This window comes from Corvus hawaiiensis, chromosome 10, assembly GCF_020740725.1.
Source record: "Corvus hawaiiensis isolate bCorHaw1 chromosome 10, bCorHaw1.pri.cur, whole genome shotgun sequence".
NCBI lineage: Eukaryota > Metazoa > Chordata > Aves > Passeriformes > Corvidae > Corvus > Corvus hawaiiensis.
The window spans coordinates 18,333,941-18,352,544 of record NC_063222.1 but is presented as its reverse complement, the minus strand read 5'-3'; the positions used below and the strand labels follow the sequence as shown (position 1 = coordinate 18,352,544).

The 18,604-nt window shown below is 46.9% G+C and overlaps 1 long non-coding RNA gene across 1 annotated transcript; it reads right to left on the bottom strand.

The window, feature by feature from the left end:
- Positions 1 to 11,448: 11,448 nt before the first annotated feature.
- Positions 11,449 to 15,938, bottom strand: LOC125330598. The gene is made up of 3 exons (XR_007205633.1): positions 15,853 to 15,938; positions 15,017 to 15,135; positions 11,449 to 11,565 (listed from the first exon to the last, which is right to left on the bottom strand). It is a non-coding gene; the product is annotated as an uncharacterized LOC125330598 (long non-coding RNA).
- Positions 15,939 to 18,604: the final 2,666 nt, after the last annotated feature.

Sequence of the window (18,604 nt, the reverse complement as noted above, 5' to 3'; positions counted from 1 at the left end):
TGAATCATGTGCAAAGCAGATTTGTCCCGTGCTCCCTGAGATGAATCTCTTCTGACACTGCTCCTCCCTGATATCGGTCAATAAAGAAAAGCTATCCAGGAAGCTCAGAGATGGAATAGTGAGCTCCCTTGTTATGAGCAAATATATGCCAGGAACAACTGTCTGGGCACCAGGCTTCCTCTGCAGGAGGCTGGCATGAGCTTAGCTGCAGCCCCAAATTGCAGCTGAGCCATGTGAGAGGCATCTTCAGCATGCAAAGAGCTGGTCATGGGCTGTCTACCTGCAGACAGAGCCACAACATTCTCCAATATGTATGTCTCTCTAGGAGCAAGAACTTGGCTAACATTATAGCCCCAAAAATAGAAGCTCTGAAAGATCTGCAGTGGTCTTCCAGACCCGAGTGGAGCTTGGGTGTGAGGCTTTACAATGCAAACAGTCCAGAGAGCAGAGCCTGAGATTGCTCGATGATCAAGGCACGCACATCTCATGAGTCTTTTGGGGACAGTGCTCAGTGAGGGACAGGGATCTGGGTTTTGCCCCTGCGAACCCTCCAACACAGAGGTGTGAGCTTGCAGAGCTGGACTATGGACAAGAACTGAACCGGGGTTTATTTCCCCGTATGCAGGTGCCAATTTCAGGTGTGTCTGCTGTGCTGTGCTGCACTCCTGTGAGTGGCTGAGACTCCCTGGGCAACCTGACATGCACCAGGGAAGAACAGGGCAGCTTGTGGCACTGAGAGGTGGGAGGAAAAGAGCTCAGTTCAAAGGCTTGAAATGCTCAGTTCAAAGACATTTTAACACTTCATAGCTACTTCCTCCTTGCTGTGCTGTCTGCCCCTTAACTTTAATACAATAGTCACATTATATCCATGGTAAACTTATTGTACAGAATGGAAACTGCTGTTTATTACTTGCAAAATCAACAACCAGCTTTGTCCCAAAGCATAGGACATCCTCAGCAAATGCTTGCTTTCCTAAGATAATGTAAAATGTTGAATAGCTGTTCAGTTTGCAATTCACTGAGTATTTCTTAAATACTGATAGAGCAATAACAATAAATTGTAGGCTTTAATTTCTTTTATCAAAGATCTTACAGTGTGTTATAGAAGGTAATTTTTAAGGTTTCACAACAATATGGAGTTGGGCATTGCTTTGATAAAAAACATTATTTATTCGAAAAACACTGAAAAGTGTCAGATTTTGAAAAATTTTAACAAATTCTCCATGTTCCTTTGCAGGATCTGCTTCCTCACCAAGGTTGTCTCTACCCACTGCATTACTGTCCCCTTCCTAAAGAGCCCCATTCGAATTTTGAGGGAGGTCCAAGGGCCTGGCTGCCACAGTGCCAATACAGCAGGCCTGACTGTGACTGTTCCTCTGGGACACGTGGCAACTCAGTCCCGCTCCATACTGGTGTTTGGCTGGGCTCATCAGCCTCACAGAATGCTCCCCTTCAGTTGTGGATCCATACCAGGAGCAAGATCAGATGATCTTCAGACAAACCAAAAGGTGCTGCAAGGGGAAATAGGAGAGACACATTCTCCCTGTTTGCTGCAGCTGCAGCTCTGGGCTGACCCAGTGAGGGGAGGTTAATTCAGAGAGGAGGGAGCAGCTGGGTGAGTAGCGCCCTGCCAGTGACTGCCTGGGAGTGGAAACAAACCCATATCTGGAGATATCTAAGGAAAAGTCAGTCAGTGCCTTTTCCAAAGGGCTCGGGTATGGTCCCACCAAGCCAGCCATGGGATGCTCTGATCTGGCGACCTGGGCCTCTCATGTCCCAGCTTTGCATGCAGGAGCACTGCTCATCCAGCGTTATTTATGGTGAGCGGCTGAGCGCCCAACCATCTGGAGCCCAGCCCCACTAATCATGTCCTCTGCCAAAACAAATTGAACCTAATTGGTTGGAAAAGAAGTAGGGGGAGAAGCAATAACAACAAAATCAACAACAACAACAAATACCCCAACTCACCCCAACCCGATGCTAAAAACAAATCATTAAATATTTTCTAAAGTCAAATTGCACCAACTGTCTGACTGAGGCTGGTCCAAGTCTGGCCTTATCAGCATTCAGCACCACTGCCCCAGGATGGACGAGGAAACACAGAACACCACTAAAGGGTAAGCCAGGGACAGAGGGTCTATGTTCCTGTTTCTTCTCCAAGGCCCTTTATGCTCTTTTGGAAAGTAGAAATAGATATATCTAACTGAGAAACAGATCTCTTCATTATCTTTGATTAAACTGGCTGGAAGATGTCTCTCTTTCTCTCATTTCTGCTCTTTGCAGGCAGTGCAGGAGCTCACACTTCCTGGCATTGGGATTGGCACAAAGCTCAAGGCTGCAGGTCAGCTCTGGGCTTTGCTGCAGCTCTCTGTGAAAAACTCACCCTGCATCCCTCCTTCTGTCCCATCCGTTCGTCCATGGAGGGGCTCAGGGCCATTCCTTAAAGTCCACCTTGGCACCAGGCACTTCCTCACCTTGGGGTGATGCCAAGGGAGGAGAGCGGCCTGTGTGCCTGCACTTCCAGGACCTCTCTGCCTTGTGGTCTTCTCCTGCCTCAGGGGTCTCCTTCTGCTTCCTGTTCTGGCAGCTTGTCACCCCACCTTGTCACCGCAGGACCTGGTCTTCCTGCGGCGCTAGGCGCGGTGACATGGTTCACATCTGCCGCTTGTTTGTTCTCTCGCCCTCTCCCCGGGGGAGAGCCATGTGCAGTGGACTGTTCTGTTTTGTTTTGTTTTCCCTGTGTGTGTATATGTATTTTTTTATACGTATATGTGGAAACACGGATACAGACACAGGCCTGGGTTTCCCAGCTTTCACCTTCCCTCCCACTCACAGATTAATAACTCTAGGCACACTGCTCTCTCCCCAGAAATAAGTGAGGCTGTTTGGCTGCACAGTCTCCCACCCCCAGTGTATCCTGGCCTCAGATCTGTGTTTTAAAGAATGCAGGCATGGAAGAATACATCAATGTTTCTTACACCTGCCAGCTGGGGGACTTTTTCTGGGGTGGCACATTGGAACCCTTCTCCTTCCTAGGCAGGTTCTAGTTTCTAAAACTCTGGTTTTCCCTCAAAAATCTTTCCACTAGAGGATTTTCTCTTTGCCATAAAGCAGATGTTGCCATTGAGACATAGAAGAGGCATTGCCCTCTGGGACCCTTCTCCTGGACATGCTGTGTTTCCTGGAGCAGAGGTTTTTATTTCCTATTCCAAGGCCATGGCTCAGATGTGATTATAAGGTTGAGTATGGAGGGGTGCATATCAACCATTGAAAAAACTCCCTGCTCCCACATGCACAGAGCTCTCCATGACCCATAATTTTCTCCTCAGCAGAGGATTTTATGCTTGTAACTAGATGAGTACAGAGAGGCAAGCCCCAGCTGAAAGCCATCAGATATTCTTTTGCAGACTGATTTTCCTTAATATTTTTTCTGTGTTTCAGAGTTGATGGATATCCTTTGGATTCACCTGGAAAGAACATCTCTGATGTTCCAAACAGCAGTAATTGGAAGACAGAAATGCCTTGGATTCTGTGACTTTTATCTGCTTACAAGCCAGCACTGCCTTCCAGGCAGGTGGTGCATGGATAAATACAGACCACTTCACCGGAGAGACAATTCCCCAGACACTGTGGACAAGGTGAGAGATGTTTCACCTACACTTCCAAAAGCTTTTGGCCTCCTTTGTCCTTTTCAGTGGGGCTTATCCATTGCCCATTTGGAAATGCTTCTCTGTTCTCTGTGGGTGTCCTCCACAGAGCTCAGTTCCAGTTCTTGCTTTTCTATTTCTCGTGCCATTTTCTTTGCCCCTATTCCAGCTATAAAGGACTTCCCAGTCCCCTGCTCATCCAATATTTTATTATCTCCTCCAAAAATTACTCAAGCTTCATCCTCAAAATAGTGCCATTCCCCAGAGGCCCCTCTCCTTGCAGGCAGCTGTTGTCAAACTCCTTGCCAGCTAGAAACCTCCTAATTTTTATCCCAAATATTCTCATACAGCAACTGATCCCTCATTTGTTTTCATGCCAACAGGATCTTTTAGCTTGAATAGGTCTTCTCCCACCTCAGCCTCTGGTGTATTTACAGACAACAAAGCTATGCCCTCTCCTCCTCAGTTTTGCTAGACTAAACAAGACAAACTCTCTTGAATGTGGGTGAGAAATGCATTCCAGAGACCTGCTGAACCTGAGACGCTGACAGAAGCAGCTGCTGGGGGCCCCTTGGAGCCCTGAAATGCTTTTACCGTAAGTTGCTGGAAGCAGGGTGCTTGTCTGACTGCCAGAACAGTTTATCTTCCTCCATCCCCATCCTTGGACAATTCCTCCATTGTGTGGTGCTGGACAGTTCCCTCACTCCCAATGTGCTCATCTTACTCCAGCTCTGGGCTCGGTCTTGGACCCTCACCCACAGGGAAGTTCTGCATCTGCCTGTCTGCCTAACTTCCTGCACTGGATTTTTGGATGGCAAAATTGTTCCTGTGGGTAAAAGCATATTTGCTGTCTGGTACAGTATCATGTGGGCAGGGAGGCTGCAGAGCCACCTCTCGCTCCTTCCTTCCTTCCTTCCTTCCTTCCTTCCTTGCTTCTCCGCAGCAAAGCCTCACACAGCCTCTATGTTTCATCCTTGCCACTCTCTAAATGAGGAGAGCTTCGTACCCAGTGGGGCTGATCATCCACTTGCACCCAAGGATTTACCCAACCAGCATCCAGAAAATGCCTGTTGTCTGAGGGATGTTTATGCTGCTTTCAGTACACTGGCTTTTTTAACCAGTGACAGGATTGCCATCAGATTTTGAGTTGAAATACACCTCACCTGGGGGACCACTGGCCTCCCTGTGAAGACAAGGTTTCGGGCAGTTGCAGCGCTGGGGCACAGAGCCTGCCCAGATGGTGGCTGTCAGCAGCACAGAGGAGCAGCTGTGGTCAGCTTTCTCTTTTTGCAGTTTCACCTATCTCAGTATGACTTTTGGCCAGGCTGCATCCCAGACCTGCAGGGCTCCTGCCGCAGCCTGTGGGCAGCAACACACAGAGCAGCACATTCATATCATGAAACCATATGAAGTGCTGCAATAGAACAGCCTTCCTGAGGGCTCTGCCTCTGTGTTCATGTGTCTGTGCACACGCATAGGCTGGTGTTTCAAAATGTGATTTAAGAGCAGAACAAGTGAGGAGAGTTCGGTGGGGAGTAAGGAATGGGAAGGTAAGAGTATAAATATAATGTGTTTCAAGTCTAGGACCATCTTGCTTCATTTTAAGAAAGCCTTGGGAGCAGTGTATTTCAGCTGAAGCCTAATTTATATTTGCCAAAGAGTTGTATTTAATTTCACGCACCGCATTGTTCCTGCAGAGCACCAAAGGCACTTTACAGAAAGACAGCAAGCTATTGAATCAGGTTTGAAGTCTGCAGCTGTATCCTTGAGACATTCTTTTTTTTGAGACAACCTTGGCCTAGACTATTTTAAAGCAGCATGAAGCTCAGATTGGTAATTTCTTTTCCCTAGCACAAAAGTGCTCTCTACAATAAAAGTTTGAGATGTACTCAAAAGAGACAGAGCTCTACCAGGCAGCCAATCCATGGCAGTGGAATCCTTCAGGCCATGATCCCTACCCTGAAATCAAGAACTGGGCACTGAGCTGAAGTCTGTCCCAAGAAAATCCATGTTGTGTCTCGCCCACTGCCCAGGAATAACAGAAACAAAGCCATACATAGCAGACTTTTTGTTGCCCAATTGAAAAACACTGCAATAACATGAAGAGCAGGCTGCTGGGAGAGCACAGGAGAGAATTAACCTCCCCTCACAGTTGCACATACAGGGCACTGTGTCACCCAGCAGCTGGGATCAGGTTCCCTGACCATCACCTGTGGTGCATGGGCATCTTTCACCAGTTTCTGGAGAAGTCTATTCTGCTCACGAGAACTTCATAGCTGGAAGCCAGAGTCCTTTGCTGCTCCAGGATGCTGCAATGTGAGCTCAATGTGTTTCTGACACCTGCACTGTACATAACATGGCAGTTTCAGTTCACAGTGGCTTAGACGATCACTTTCCATTGCCTTACCTTTATGCCTGCTTGAGTTTTGCTTTTGGTTTAGGGCTCAGACTCACCCAAACCTTTGAGGTGAAATGAGCTTAATAGAAAGTATCATGAAAGAAGACACTACCCGCATTTCCTCCAGTCTGGGCCTGTGAGAAATGTGCATGAAACTTTGAAATTGGAGGCTGTTTCATGTTTTATATAATACTGTAAACAAAAATATTAATCAAGATATTTGCTATTTTCCAACCCATGACACAGGAACTGATTTGAATGCACCCCTGCAATTCTTTAAGTGTCTTGGCTCCTTCACTCAGAAGCTGCCACTGGATCCTCTGCATGGGTAGTATGACTGCTGTGACTTTTCCCTCCCAAACTGGAGTTGTTTCCAGCTTCTCTTCTTTTAGTTTTCACTGTACTAGCAAATCATCTCTCCTTGTTAGAACCAGATATCACATTGATAGCCTGAGGGATGAAGTTTGAATTGGACTCATAATTTAGTTGCTGTGTAATTTCCATTTCTTCAGTATTTGTCTTGAGTGGTCCAGCAAACCTTAGATTTTCTCGCAGGCTTCCTACCTCTGATCTACTTACTGCAGAAAATTCTGGAAATTTAGCTTTATAACTTTATATCCTTGTCCTTCACATTTTCTCCCCATCCTCTGCTGTCTCTTGGTCAAATCTTCATGGGGTCCAGCTGCAGTTCTAGGCAGGATCTTGTGTGATCCAAAAATATCGCAGCCTTTAACAACATTGTTTCTTGACACATTCTGTTTTCTAGAAGCAGGCACATGCCCTGTGATTTTTGGATATATCACATCAATGGGCCCACAGAGTGATACAGTGGATGGGTGGCCTGCTGTGATGACTCTACACTTTTAATTGGACTTTAGTAACTTTCAAGATAATTAAAATCCCTTCTGTGCAACCTTTCCATGTTCTGGGTCAGAGAGATTAAAACACAAGCCCACACACACCAGAGGCAGACTTCTTGTTCTTATATGTTCTGAGCCCAGTGAGACAGTTGTTCTGTACTGACTCAGAAGGAAAAGCACACTCTATTGAATCAGCAACACCACTTCCTTCCTCTGCAGTTGTACCATTCACACACTCACTCCACTCTCCGTGAGAGAACCAGCAAGAGCAGTCCTGAGGAGGAAAGGCTGAGGATGCAGAGAAAATGTAGCAAAAGAGATATAGGTAAAATACACTGGAGGGGGAAAGCAGCCTTAATCCTCTGCAGCTGATGTCTGTGATTATGTGCTCTTTATTAAACAATGTAGTTTGGCTGGAATGGGTGTCACTGAGCTTGACATCCTCCCAATAGCTGATGAAATGCATCGTGTCACACTGCCAGGGCACGAATGGTCACTGAGGGGGCTGCTGTGGAGAAGGGTCTCTGACCCAACAAAAGGGAGCAGCTGCTCTTCCTAGGCTATGCCATCTGATGACTCTGACCAGACACAGCTGCCTCAGGATGTTTGTCATAGCCCATCACAACAGCACTGTGGTGGATGACTGATTTCTCTTCCCTGCTGCAAAACCCCTGGGCAGCAGGACCCATTTACTAGCTCACCTTTTCTGGCAGGATAATTAAAAGGTTTCCCTCTTTTCAAGACCCATCATATTGCCACATTTGGCTCTGCTGGCTGGGGGAGGTCTGGATCAGTAACAATGCCACGTGCCAAGGCAGAGAGGAGAGCTGGCAGCAGAGCTGAACTCCCCACCACAGAGTGCTGATGTTGACTGTTGTTCTTTGGTGGCCAAGGGTCCACCTCTGTTGCCTTCCACTGCTTGCAAGTGGGAACTGCACATGGCCTCAGCTGTGATTGGGATGTGTACCTTCAGATGTGTTTGGCCAGGGTTGGCACAGGGAACTGAAAAGGTATTTAAAAGGTATGGAGTTTTGGCACTTAGGAGCATGGTTTAGCAGTGGGCTTGGCAGTGCTGGGTTTATGGTTGGGTTTGATGATCTTAAATGCATGCCTTTGCCAACCTAATTGGTTCTGTGATTCTAGGCCTCCATGTCCTTGGTACAGTCATTCAACACTGAATTCCATGCAACCCAGCGGAAAATGGGACAAGGAAACACGAGACACAGCTACAAAGCTTCACAAGCCCTCATTGGGATGTTGCACCATTCCAGGGACCTTTAAGGAAGAGAAAGAGTTTAAAGCTGAATTCAGGAATGATCTGGGCAAATGTCACCTGATTGTTTTCACTCAGCCTCAAACTGAGGCACAGGCATGTGTGTGTAGTGTCCATTATCAGCACCACTGGCCAGGACAGTCAAATGAGCTGTTTACAAAGACAGGGAAAGAAACCATCTATCCAGTTCCCAGGCAAATAGCAGTGGTTGGGATTTACATGGCACAGTAGGATTTGAAGCAGAGCATGCCAGCCCACCGCTCACTAAACAGTCATGCTGGTTTGAGATCATGGGGGACAAAATGCATGCACAGACACTAGGAGGAAGGCCTCCTTTCAAGCTAGACACATGGTAACAGGATTTGATTTTTAATTTTCCTAATTCTTTACTATTTTGGAACTCTTCTGATGTTTTATTTTACTGGTTGGTTGTTTTCAGGATTCTTTTTCACTAAACCTCACAGAACCATGTGAACCAAGGAGCTCAAGAGCTGGGTGAAATTTTTGCCCCAGGCTCTCAACATATAAGATATGTTTGTGTGTGTGCATATACATGTCTTCATATGCACAGATGAGTCATTCTCACTTTTGCTCGTGTTATTTCCGGGAGGGGGAAGTGGGGTGGTTCAATCCAAGGTAGGGGAATGCAGCACACAGACCTCCTGACACAGGGGATGGCATGCACAGAGGGTTTTGTGGCTCAGCAGAGGCGGCTGGAAGGGGAACCTGCTGGCACTTTCCCAGCGGAAGGTGGGCAAAGCAGTCCTGTGTCCCCAGTGCCCCAACTGGTCAGAAAGTGCCAGGCACATCTCATCTGCATTCCCTCACTTTCTGTATGTCACTGTGGGCAGAGGCAAGACTCAGAGAGGAAACCACAAGTGGTCCAGGCTGCTGAGTCTCAGCAAACAGCAGAATGGGCTCCAGGTGCAGCATGTTTGCTTTCCAAAGAACCCAGGGCATTTGCTGTGTGTCCCTCTCCTGGGGAAACATCACCTCCTGCATGTTTGCCAGGACACGCCACCTTCCCCTGCCCTGTCTACCCTGCTCCTTCCACCTCCTTCTCGAATAGAGATTGACCTTTTTTGCCTCTTTGTTGTCCCTTCTTATTAAACCTATGTGATGGCTGGCAGATTTAGGGCTGGCAAAAAGGTGCAGATCCAATAAAAACTGACCCAGATTGTCACCCGTGATTTGTACCAAACTCAAATGGGACCATTCCTGAGGCTCTCAGTTGTTTAATTCAGTGTAAGATGAATTATTTTTAATCATCTCACTCCTTCTGGATCCTGGCTGGGGACAGTACTGTCTACATTATCATATATTAAAATGGAACTGAGGTTGAAAATACACAGGAACAGCAAAGCAAGCTGTTCCCAGGCTAATTTATGGCTCATCCCATACCAGAGACCAATAAAAAGCCTCCAAGAAGGTGTATCCTGCAGAGAAGGTGAGCCTGAGTCTGGAGGACCAACATGCAAATAGGCTTTGGATAAACTCTTTAGGACAAGATCTATTGGTGCAAACACTGTGGGAATCAGAGGAAGGAAATCAGGCCAGGATCTGGCCCAGACTGTTGGTTGTCACCCACATCCCACAGCTGGGTGGGAAGAGTGGTGCTGCTGGCAGAGCTGGGGTGCGCCACTCTCCAGCACCCACGCTGCACCCCTGGCTTTGTCACATGGCCCCTTCATGTGCCATGGGTGCCCCTGAGCAGCTTTTTCCTGTGCACACATTTGGTGTCCCTGTGTAGCACGTCACCAGTGGAGGCTGCCCTGGGTCCCCAGCTGTGCTCCTCTTGCCCTGGAGCATCACCATTGTTGCAGCACAAATCACGCTCAGAAATGTTCCCTCAGCACTCAGGGCAGGCATGTAATAATCCCTGTGCTGCAGTCTGGGGCTTCTGTGACACCTTCTGCAAGAAGGTGATGCACAGGTCCTCTTGTCCCCTCACACCATGCTCGTGGCTCCAGTGGTTCAGGGTTTTGCAAAAGCCATTGGCAGCTTTGTTTTCCTGGGCGTTGCTGAATGTATTCAGGAGTATCACAAGCACAGACATTTCCAACCAGCTCTAAGGCATCAGGAAGAAAATGAGTAAACAGCTCCACTGGACTCCAAATTATATTAAACACAACCTTCCCTCCTCCCTCTCCAGGAAGGTGAGATTTTCTTTGGTGGCAGGCAGTGGTTATTTCTGCCTGAAGGGAAGGGGGAGCAGGATGAAGCTTCCTCTGGGCAGCAGTATACGAACTGTCAGTGAGAATGAATAGCACAAAAATAATTTTTTCAGTTTGCAGCAGGCACCTCAGTCAGAGGACAAACTCCCCTCAGCTGCATCCTTTCTGCAGTACTGGGAAGCCCCGGTAACCTCACAGGGACAGCTGGGATAACCCAGGGTTGCCCCAGAGCCAGACAGGGACTCTGCAGCTGGAATATCTATGGCAGTATGACCAAGAGACTGAAGTCAGTCGGCAACATCCCTCCTACCTCCATTCCCAGAGCAGGGCTATCTCTGGAGCACAGCCTGGATGCACTGGAAGCTGCAGCCTGGGGTAGCTGGCACTCCTGGGGAGGTACCCAAAATGTAGGAAAGCCATTGTGGTGCCAGCTTTGCTGCCAGCTCTAGGGGCTTGCTGCAGAAGGTGCTGTTTCACCTGAGCTGTAAAGCTTGGCAGATCATAGTGGGAGGTGCAGGAGCTTTGACGCAAGGTGACCAGGGAAGGCACACAAGGCCAGGGCTTTCAGTCCTGGATTTTTTTTTTTTTCCAGTGACATACAGAAGATTTTCATCGGTGTGGATATGGACATTATTGGCTTTGCAGTTTTTTGTGTCCTTCTGGAAAGTCCAGTTGACTTTCCCTTAACTAGTGGAGCCTTTTCTAGGCACACAGACAGGACAATTGAACTATTTTCAGTGAGTTATTTCCAAACAGCATCAGAATGTGTCTTCAAAAGATTCACAGAGGAGATGGAGGACCTTGACATGGTGGCCTGATGGAGATCAGAGATGTGCAGCTAATGTGGTAAACCGTGGCTGTGTTCTTTGTAGCCTTTTTGAGTGTTAAGGGGAGGTCAATGCAAAGGGATGTGATAAGGACACTTGTGGTAGATGTTCTGAGCAGCCAGAGAGCTTGGGCTGATGCAACTGCACAAGAGCAGGTAGTTGTGGATGTACAGTGTTCCTTCTCCAAGCCTAGGGCCATGGTAAGAAATGCAGATGTCTGTGCATAAGGCATTTATTAAAATGACCTCACCCATATGTATACATTTTAATCAAGTCAGTGAATGCCTCTTGTGTTTATTTTTAATACAGCACTTGTTTTGATGTTACAATTGTGATGATGTGGATCTAATGGCAGTGACTCTTCGTCTTAGGCCTCAAATCCAGAGCTGAAAGTGAAAAGACACTTTGCATTACTTTAAAATACAAAAGGGAATGTCCCTGGGCAAATTAGTCCTTCATTTCCATTCTAGACTGTAGTCGGCTGTCTGCTGCCTGGAGTCCACAGTGCACAAGCTGCTCTGGAGGTCACCTGAGGTGCCTCCTCCCGCTGTTGACCGATAGGTGACAGAAAGGCAAACAGACCTTTGGAGAAAGGTTCACATATACCTTGAACTTCACCTCTAGGGCAAAACACAGTCTTTACCAGCCTTGGATTTTGTTTCAGGGGCTATGAATTTCCTCTTTCTTGCCTTGAATATCTCCCCAAAAGTCCCCAAGACCAAGGTATATACCCTAAACTCAGGTCTAGTAGGGCTTTCCATCAGACAACATGGTGCTGGTGTTATCTCTTGCAGTAGCAGTTCCCACCAGCTTTTCATAGAGGAGAGGTGTAAAGAAAAGTGTGTAAATTGAAAAAAGATCAGCAGAGATGCTGTCAGCCAGACCATGTGATGGAGCCTCAGGGAGACCAGGGATTTCTAGCTTTAGGTCTCTCCCTAAACTGTACTGCTGTCATTGGGTCTGCAGAGATCTCGCAGCTTGGTCATGAGCGATGTGCGCCTGTGATAGACAGGCAAGCCAGCGAGCTGAGGGCAAGCTGCCAGTCTTCCCTTCACTTTGAACGCCCTTGGCTGTCCTGAGGCTCGTTCCAAAACATTTAAATTGCTTAAGTGTGCTGCGATGTGTTTTAATTAATGCAGAAGAAGGGGACAGTAAAATACAGGTCCCTTCAGTACTAATTTGGCCTTGTGGTTGAGGCACAGGTGTTAGAAAGCCAGGAGTGCCTGGATGTGCCTCTGCCTTGTTGCAGCACGAGCAGTGCTGCAGTTTCCCCAGCCTCAGTGGGGCCAATGGTGCTGGGCTGCCTTTGCCAGGGACCTGGGACACAAGGTACCACAGGAAAGGTGAGTGCAGCTCACAGGTATTCATGACATCTTCTTGCTACTCTGTCTAGGAAATGAGCTCCACAAAATAAACAGCAGGTTTATTATTAAACGGCAGGACCTGGAGACTGAAGCCTTCCCGTGACACACTTTGTGAAAACTTTCAGGAAGTGTCAGAGTTTCCTCAAACTCCTCTCTCCAATGCAGGGCAAGCAATAGCATTGTATGAAGAAATTACCACTCCCATCACACAGGTGGGGAACACAATTGTCACCCAGCTGCCACAGGAAATTCATCAGACTAGGGCTTCACGTAAACTATTTCTGGAGGCTGACACTGTGATTTACCACAAGACCACCTTTTGTCAACCCCCCCCCCCCCCCTCCCCAACCAACCTGTGTGTAGTCCTGGAGAAGGGATATTTCTGAGTCCATTATTTTCCCTGTTAGCACAACAGGGAAAAGGAAAGTGGAGAACTTTCTGGGTCATGATTAAAGTCACAGGGATCAGATGATATTTGAGTTTTCAATGACACCTGGATTATTGGGGATTACATGTGGTCTGATTGAAGTGCCCCAACTCCAGCATCTACATCCTAACCATGGCTCTTTAATAGAGGGCCCAGAGCTTGATCTGACCACGTGAATTAATTGTCCATTGCAATGCCAGCAATGCTTCCTTCTAAGAGACACAGATATTGTAAACCATGGCTCAGCCTGTGAACTGGTCAGAAGATCTGGCATTGATCTGGCCAGCCAATGACCCTGGTGAATTTGGAAATAAAAGGTCAAATTCTCAGACAGGCTGCAATGGATTGGGACATTTTTATGAGAGATTTCCCTTTAGAAAATCACCCAACTGGATCTTCTAAATTCCTCAGATACCCAGAATTTGAATGGCAGCTAGGAATGCCTTGATTTTGTAGAAGTTTTATAGGGGAAATTTAACCAACACCTGCAATTAGTCAGCATGAGTCTTACCAGAATGGTCAGTTCCTTAATTTAATGAGCATTAGAACAGTGATTCATTTCAAAGTGGAACTTGGTTATATTGCTGCAGAAAGAAGAAATGACAGAGAGGAACAAAGAGAATGAGGAAACAGTTGTTTTAAGCTGAAAACAGACCAATATGTTCCTGGAAGTACACTTCAGCCCCTATGCAGGCCTGGCTCAAGCTGAGGGAGAAATCCCTGGATACAGCTGGCTCAACTTCTCTTAACAAGGCTGGTCTGACCTTCTTTCTTTAGGCCAAAGCTCTGCAAGGCCGCAGGTACTGCCTAACAACCCATGCCAGGCTAATCTGCACTGTAGAGCCATGCAAGGAGTATTTTCCATGCATTTCCTTGTTCCGTGAAAGCACTAATAGGTTAAATACTTGCATAGAAATGTAATAATAATGCTTAATGCATTCCTGCCCAGGTTCTGGCTTTTCTTCGGCATAATTTATCCTTCTTCAAGACTACAGATCCCTTGCTCATGCTCGCCTTCAGTCTAACTGAAGTCAGCAGGAGACGAAAGAGTTGCATGTCTCGCAAGATGAAACCCATTTTTGACCAAGTAAACACCTTCCAGAGTAACAAAAGCAATGGAGTAACTAAGCCTGTAAATAGGAGATCAAGCAGAGAAACAAGAAAACATTCATTTGCCTGGGAAAAAGTCCTGGCAAAGCTCACAGTGGTGAAACCAAATGGGAATGTTGCAAACTTTCACCTAGAATAAACAATCCAAATCAGCTGGAAGCTCTTTCCATTGCACTGGTTCCCAGGAATGGGGTTGCCTCATTTTCTTGACACAAGGCTGCCAAAATCTGTAGTGACAGACTAGAATCCTGCTGATTATCCAAGCTCTTGACACATTCATACGGCCAGAGATTTTTATTTTTCTGGTAAGAATTGCTAGTAGATTAAAAATGGGAGGCAGGCAACACAAATGCCTATTTATTTGGGCGGAGGAGACTTTGGCTGTAGGGTAGAATAAAGCGTGGTGTTACGTGGCAGCTTTCTGTCACAGGGCTTCAGACATGAAATGCCATTATTAACCTCGCAGCACCGTCTGTGGCAGGTGAGACATGCTCCATTTTTCAGATGGTCAGAAGCTGGCCAGAGATATGAGGCACTGAATGCTCTTAGATCCCCTTGAGTCAAAGCTGACTTGCTTGTTCCTGGTTCTGAGGACCCCACTCCATGTTTTTACATTCGCTGTTGAAAGCTGCCTGTAGCACCTGCAATTAGTAGGTGCTCTGGTGGAGAAGTTAGTGCCACACTAAAACTAGAACTCAGGAACTCTGGCTTTCTTCCTTTGCTATTTGTCGGGTCATGTTTGGAAGCAGGGACACTGTCCCTTGTGTTTGCACTTCAGAATTATCCTACTGTGAAAAAAACTCCTGTTTTTTCTATTCTTCACAAAGGTCTTTTATTCCGTGTCTGTTCTTCAAGCACTGCCTAGCCTGTCTGTTTCAATGGCTGTCCAGTCCCCACTGCTCACAGACCAGGTGCTGAAGCACCTCTTTCACCCACCTCATCTTTACCAGTTCTCCCACAGTGCCTACTTCTTCTTTTCACTCTTCACTGCCTGAGCCAGCATCCCCCTGTTGCTCAAGGCAGCCTTTGTACACACTTCCTTTTTCTCTGAAACTCTAGCAACACAAGAAGTATGGGCTCAGAAAAAATTAAATAGCAGTGGCAAGGTTTCCCTTTTTCTCAGCTCTTTCTTCAGCGTGGCTTCCTTCGGGAATTCTGTTCAGAATTTCTTGCCATTTGCAACAGCATCCAGGGAACCAAGCTGCAATGCAGTACATCTGGGGCTAAGTTTGAAAGGGAAGCCAGATGCAAACAGGCATGCTGGAGAGGAGGGGAAGGAAACAGGGACATTTCAGACATAAGTGGACATCCAGCAAAGCCTTGCAAAGCCAACTGGCAGCCCCGTCTTCCAAGAGGCTGTCTGAAAGCAGAGATTTGTCTGAATCAGAACCCTCCATCCAAACAGACATGAACTTTGAGAAGGGTCAGGTCCAGATTGTCTCCAGCTGGGCTCCAAGCCCTGATAAGAGAGTTCCTCCCCGGGGCTCGAGAGCAGCTGAGTCCTCAGGCAGCCCCTGGACTGACCTCTCCTTTCCAGGGTCTCCAGGATTTTTTACCCAGTTACTAGGTCATGATCAACCCACTTTGGGATTGTTTGTTTCACTGTCCAGGGACATTTTTCTTTCTTCAGGGAGCTCTGCAAAGCAGTTTTTTGGGAGGGGAGGAGATTCAGCGTGACTCAATGGTGTTGGAGAAGCAGGGGAGACAAGTGAGGAGATCCTAGAGGTACTTCCTTTCTAAATAGCTCAGAGATTAGTAATGCTTTGCCATACCTGTAAATAGTTCACTCACATACATGAATGCCAAGGAGTGCTCGGAAAGCTGCGCCTCGCTGCCCCTCATTTTCAAAGAGCGTTTGTGATTTTTCAGCAACCAGCTACCAAGCTGAGAGAAAATAGAAAGATCTCTGACCTTTCACTGCTCTGATTTCCTAATAATTTGGACACCTTTAATCCTTGCCTCAGTCTGAAGGGCACAGTTGTGTAACACAGGCACAGTTCAGGAAGAGCCTGGCACAAGAGAAATGTTGGACTATGATGCACAAAAAAAAAGCAGGAGGTGTGGAAAAGGAAAGCATTTCAGGGGGCTCACAATAGCATTAACCATATTTCTGTGGTGTTCGGAGAATCAGGCAGTGTGTGGAAGGCTTTTGCTTGTCACCAAAATGTCTGTGCAGAGTGGTCAGACGAGTTGGGCAGTGAACACAGGTACATTAATATTTGCTGTCACTGAGGTTGCAAAATAGAGCAGACAGATCATTTCAGGACTTGGCCTCCTTATCTCCACCTACCACAGCCTATAAAGTTGCAAAAGAAAAGAGGACTGAATAAGAAGAATTTTGAGATGGAAACCTGAAGCAGAGTGAAGCAGATGCAGCAACACCAAGTGGCAAAGCTCCCCTAGAATGGGATGTTATGGTAATAGCAAAGTAATTCTGAGCTTGTCTCAAACCCCAACTTCAGGTCCTACCCATCTTAGGCCAAAAGAAGTTAAAATTAAGAAGGCTTCTTTTGTGGTTTGTCAGATACTCTGTGATTATAGACACTCAAATTGCTTTCTACTGAAAGACTCAAGGATGTGCACCTACTGGAAAACTTCCTTGTTTAACGCATATAATTCCAGTATGCAAAAAACTTAATGACTGAGAAAAAGAGGAAGATGTTCCCATTGTGGTCTGGTGGTGACAAAAGGGTTAATCATCTCCCAACACTCCCGCCAGGACACACTAAATGCCAGAGTCCTAGCCTTCCCTTAGGCTCTGAGAGGAGCACAGAGGGGACAACCCATGCAGAGACAGGGTCCCCACAAACGCCCAGCATGCAGCAGAAGAGACAAAGTGGCTCCAAAGTGCTTTTGATATGCTGTAAGCCCTGACTTTGCTCAAGAAGAGTGAAGACTTTTTTGTTTGGGAGCCATGAGCATCTGTTTAGTGACTTCTCGGGGCATGGGAGAAGCAGCTCACTGGTGTTGTGCCAGGTAAGCAGCAAACAACATTAGGTCATTGCAAACAGTTCTCCTTGGGCTCCATCTGTCAGATAAGGACTGTGTCACTGGCAGGATGTTTGTGCTGATGAACTCTCCTTCAGCTAAGAAAAGCCAAATGTGAAGCTCGTTAAGGAGAGAACCTGAGATGCCCTCCCTAGACCAGCAGCAGCTGATTTGCTGCTATGGGTTAGTTAATCTCTCATTAGCTCAGGACAAAATGAGCTGTGTGAAGAAGAAATGTCTCTGTCATGACATGTCAAACCTGTGGAGCCAACTGAATCCCAAGTGCAGAAGCTGTTAGGGGCCACGGGGGTGGTTCTGGCTCTGAATTAGCCACAGCTGATTATGTGTGAGTGACTCGTGCAGTCGGGGCGTGACCAGCAGCCTTCTTGGGGCTCAGCCTGCAGGAGACAAGGTTGTGTTCCAGCCTCACCTTCCCTGGCTTTGGTTAGTGGCCATTCAAATACGGTGCTGTGAAGGAAGAAGCACAGCACCTAATAGTGTTGTAGATTGAGATGAGATTAAAAGAAAACCTGTGGTTCAGAGGAATGACGCCATGGAAAACATCAAGGAAAATGAGATGGAATGTGCAGTCATTAGCAAATTGCTTTATTTATGGCTATTGGACACTGCTGTTGTGCCAAATCTTGAATTTATTTGGTGCCATGGATTTCTTAATTAAAATCCTATTATTGAATTGTTATTTGTTGCAGTTTGCAATGATCATCCCCTCAGCTATTTTTACTTTTGCTCTGTGGATGTGTGTATGAGCCTGTAAAAACAGGCCAGTCTGTGGGGAGAGAGCATGTTTCCAGTCATGCTTTTTAAAAGGCACTGCTGATTTTCTCTGAGTTGACTCACTTCTCTCCTCCATTTTGCTTTTCTGCTTCACCTCGCAGGCTGCACTGCAGTGGCTCCAAACCCTTCCCCTCCCAGTTATTAATGTTAAGCTGACAAGCTTTAAGTAAGGATTTTCAGGTGTCTTTACAAAGCCTGTGTTGGCTGCTAGGTGTTCTCAGGAGGCTGCAGATCCTGGAATCTTCCACCCTGGCAATGTGCCCAGCCCATCACAACTGCGACCTTACTGAGATCTCAGTACTGGGATTTTGCAGCTGTTCAGAGGTCTCCAGACACCACAGCAAATGATTTCTGCTCTTTGAGTCAGCCAGTTCCAGTTTAGATGACACAGATCCCAAGCCTTTCACGTTTTCCCACTGTTCCTTAGGAGAACCACCTTCAGAGCTGGTCTCCCTGAGATGGAGATGGAGCAACAAATGGAGGTTGGTCATTTGCCTTTAGTTTGCTATATGCCAAGGCAGATGGTCTTCAAGGAAGACATGTGGAGATGGCAGGATGGGAGAGAGCTGAGATCTCCAGAGCTGATGACTGGATCAACAACCGTTTCTGCACAAGGGCTGTACTATAGAGAAATCACATCAGATCTCTTCCCTCATGGTAATTAAATCCATTATGTGATGCTGTGTGGATCCAAACCCTATTCAAATAATTTTGTGCTTTATAGGCTGCTGGATCACAGTG